Genomic DNA, 4145 nt, shown 5'->3' on the forward strand with positions numbered 1-4145 from the left:
CCAGTACCTCCAGATATGACACAGTCTCTCTGCTCCTGCAGGTTAAGATTATTCTCAGCGGAGATCTGAGTGTGGGGCAGTAGATGAAAGGTAACTTTTATAGATCATAGTCTCTAGTACTGGATAAACTTCATCTTCTGAGTCAGATTTAAATACTAATTAAATTTACTGGGGCACCTGGGGGCTCAGTGGGTTAAGCCTCTGCCTTTGGCTCAGGTCATGATCTCAGGGTCCTGGGATTGAGTCCCACATCGGGCTCTCTGCCCAGCAGGGAGCCTGCTTCCCTCTCTTTCTCTGCCTGCCTCTCTGCCTACTTGTGATCTGTCTGTCAAATAAATAAAATCTTTAAAAAAAAATTTACTAAGGGTTGCCTGGGTGGCTCAGTTGGTTGGGCAACTGCCTTCGGCTCAGGTCATGATCCCGGAGTCCCGGGATCGAGTCCTGTGTTGGGCTCCCAGCTCCGTCGGGAGTCTTCTTCTCCCTCTGACCACTCCCCTCTCATGCTCTCTCTCATGGTCTCTCTCAAATAAATAAATAAAATCTTAAAAATAAAACAAAAAAAATTTACTTAGGATGAGGTTTTCGGAAACAAGGTAGTCAGTTTGTTCCTGGTAGAAAGGCACCCGAATACAGAGCTGAACAGAGCCTGATGCTTGGAGGAACCAGGAGTGAGAAGAGGACAGCAGGATAAAGGGACTGTCGATAGGACCAGAATGGAGTGGAGTACATTGCAAAGTGGGTGGCAGACAGAGGCAAAGAACCGTGAAAAAACACATTGTGTCAGAGCTCCTAAGAAATGTTCTTATTGAAAGCCAGGTGGTATTGCCAAATGTCAGGTTCATTCTCCTAGAAGGACACTACGGGGTTAGCCCCATTAGAAGAGAGAAAGGGTGTCAATCAACCGAGAAGATAGGTTCAGTCCAGCCTGTGGTTTCAGTCACCACATGGCCTGGGGATATCTACCCTACATAGCCCTAAGCTCAGACTGAGACTCACTCAGCGTAGAACTACTCAGACCTCTAAGGATCCCCATGTCCTACATGGAGGAAGCCTTCTGTGCCCATCTGAGCAAATGTGCCTGTCTTTCTGTATGGAGAGCAGGTGGCCAAAAAGCACTGTGTTAATCACTGCTGGCACAGAAGTAGAGAGCTGTTTGGTTGGGGATGGCAGCCCCTAGGGACAGGGAGAAATTTGCCAGCCCCTCTCGAGAGGCCTTGTACCCACTGGAGAACTCTCCTTCATTAATATCACTGGTGTAGGAGTAGTAGATCAGCCGTAGCCCCAGTCCTGGGTCTTGTCGATACCAGTACATAAAATTATGACTCTCAGTCTGAGAACACTTCAGTAAAATGCTCTTTCCTGTCTTTATAATTCCATGCCTTGGGGTCTGGGTAATGCCAGCATCTATGGAGCCTGTTAGGAAACAAGACAGAAACTGTAGACAGAGCCTAGGAAGGGTCCTCTTGCCAGAAGGCTCAAGGGAGAAGCTTCAGCCAGGACCAGGAAAATTTCAAGGCAAGGCTTCCCCATGTTTCCGAAACTCACCTGTTCTCAAGAGACAAAAGGCCACACAGCAGAGGAGCAAGAAGCCCATGGTAGGGAAAGGCAGGGTAGAGGCGTTTCCTACTCTGAGTACTGGGGAAACAGGGCAGAGAAATAGGAAATGGGAAATAGTCAGGGATGTTGTCCATTACAATGTACCAAGGCTCCGAGAAAGATACACCCACACCCCTTTTCCCCCAGAGCCTAACCTTCACTCCCTCTTTACTCAGGCAGAGAGTGCCTTGGTTCAGTCACTGTGCATCCTGCCAAAGACGCAGACTCTTCAACTCCCTCATCACCTCTTCCTGGTTCTTCTCTGCCCCCCACCGGACAGAGGTCTCTCTTCCTCTTCTTGAATCTTATCTACTATGGTCGCTCAAGGCCACACCCTCGCCCCCGTGAGGTAAGCTCAGCAGTAAATTCAGAATCCTTTCAAATACAGGGAAACTAGTCCCCATGGAAAATTGTGCCGCTGTAACATTTCTCTTTTTTCTTCATTGATTCCTTTTTTTTCCTAACTCAGGTCTAGGTAAGCCATGAAATTTCAATTTATTCACCGTCAAGTTGGAGAGTTCTGTTTTGTTTTGTCTTTTCCTAAGGGACCAGCGCTACTACCTTTGTTCCAAATTTCTATGGTTCTTTAATGGACATTGCTTTTCTGGTCAATGTTTCCTGGGTGCAGATCTTTGCCGAAAGTACAGGCTAATTGTAGGAAGGTATTCTCTTAATGTGGGTAATGAAAAAGTTTCATTCAGAATACATTCTCTTAATGAAATACTTAATATTTTCTTTCCTATTTTGAATGAACCGGAACTTGTTCATTAAAGAGGTAATTTTAGTATAACATAAATTGTTGCTGATTTTAGGAGGATAAGTCTTCAGTATTTCAATGTAACAAAGGAAAAATACAGGACAGCCACAAAGATAGTATGAAACATTGGTATCATAAATCTGTCTGCTTTGCCCTCCAGGTCTGTGCTTGTCTTGCCTCTTCCTCATCCTTGAATATCCTACACTAATCAATCCAGCCATAGATCTCTTTGGGAAAGTCTTCTTTTTAAGATTTTTTCTTCTGATTGGGAAAATTTAGAGCTTATATAAAGTAGATGTAATAATATAATGAGCCTCCATGTCCCCACATGACCTGGTTCCAATAATTACCACTCATGGCCTCTCTCGTTCATTCTGCACTATTTCTCTCTCTCTCTCTCTCTCTCTCTCTCTCTCCCTCTCCCCCTCATGTTATTTTGCACACTCATTGCTTTATTTTGGCACATTTCACAGCCAGTGTATACCTTCTGTCTGACATTCCAGTGTAACTCTCCCTTCTCTCTTTCTGGACAGAATGGTTCATTAACCCCAGCAGTAGAAACTGGGATTTTTTTCCCCCCAGTAAACTGCTTATTCAGGGGCTTAGTGAATACAAACAGGATAATTATAAGGTAGATCGCCATCGGAGTTTGTCCTTCCTGTGCCGTTCTTAACGCCAACATGCCGTTTTGCTGCCCCCTGCTGTAGGCAGTGACTGCAGTGGAAGAGAGAGTTGCGAGGTGAGTATGAACTATTATCAGGGGTGTCCTCTGCCGAGGCCCAGTGGAGTCCTACTGTGTAAGTCTGTAGGTGCACAGACTACAGGAGAAGGGCAGGAGAAGCATACATCATCCTGGGAGCAGAATCTATACCAAAGGAGGACTGAGCAACCATTATCAGAGGAAGCAGCGGAGGAGACACATAGTTGGATGGGTATGGAATTGAGAGAGACACTCCAGTTCTGGACAACCCAGAGGGTCCTTGATGGCATGGACCAGTATTTCCCCCTCGTCTGGGATGGCTTGTGCCTTATCACTCAAATCTTCTTTTTAAATTTTATTTTACTTAAATTCAATAGATTGCCATATAGTGTATTATTAGTTCCAGAGGTAGAGTTTAGTGATCCGTAAGTTGCATATAAGAACTCATTGCTCATTCCATCACGTGTCCTCCTTAATGTCCATCACTCAGTCACCCCATCTTCCTACCCCCCCCAATCCTCAGTTTATTTTCTGGAGGGAAGAGTCTCTTATGGTTTGTCTCCCTCTCTGATTTTGTCTTATTTTATTTTTCCCCAATCCTGTTTACAACCCGTTCCTCTGATGCAACCCCCACCGTAGGCAGAACACAGACTGCCCAGTCTCGCCCCAAACCCTGGTTTTCCCTGTGTGCTGTGTGTTCACCGGTGCGATCCCAGCAACACAAAGCTGTCGTCTCATTTGTGAATCATTGATCTGTGTAATACATGTCCTCAGGCACGTAAGATTTTTCGTGCCGGTTAGGCTTTCTGTGTCATAAGAAAAACTCACAAAGATGTTTTCCTGTTTTCTTCTAGAAGATTTGTAATTATAGCTTTTATACTTAGGTCTATGACCCATCTCAAATTGACTTTTGTTTGCAGTATGAGGTAATCAGTAAAATATGTTTCTTTTCACATGATCATCTAGTTATTCCAACATTATCTGTCAAGAAAACTGCTATCTTCATGCCTTGAAATGTCCAATCCATAAACATGATAAATCTTGCCATTTTTAATATTTTTTTCAATTTCCCTTTGTGAATCCCTCCTTCCT

General features: G+C 44.5%; 1 long non-coding RNA gene across 1 annotated transcript; it reads right to left on the reverse strand.

The window, feature by feature from the left end:
* Positions 1–1306: 1306 nt before the first annotated feature.
* LOC116569696 lies at positions 1307–1825 on the reverse strand. Its single transcript, XR_004277143.1, has 3 exons — positions 1752–1825; positions 1546–1635; positions 1307–1413 (listed from the first exon to the last, which is right to left on the reverse strand). It is a non-coding gene; the product is annotated as an uncharacterized LOC116569696 (long non-coding RNA).
* Between the last annotated feature and the right edge of the window lie 2320 nt (positions 1826–4145).

This window comes from Mustela erminea, chromosome 11 (assembly GCF_009829155.1).
Source record: "Mustela erminea isolate mMusErm1 chromosome 11, mMusErm1.Pri, whole genome shotgun sequence".
Taxonomy (NCBI): domain Eukaryota; kingdom Metazoa; phylum Chordata; class Mammalia; order Carnivora; family Mustelidae; genus Mustela; species Mustela erminea.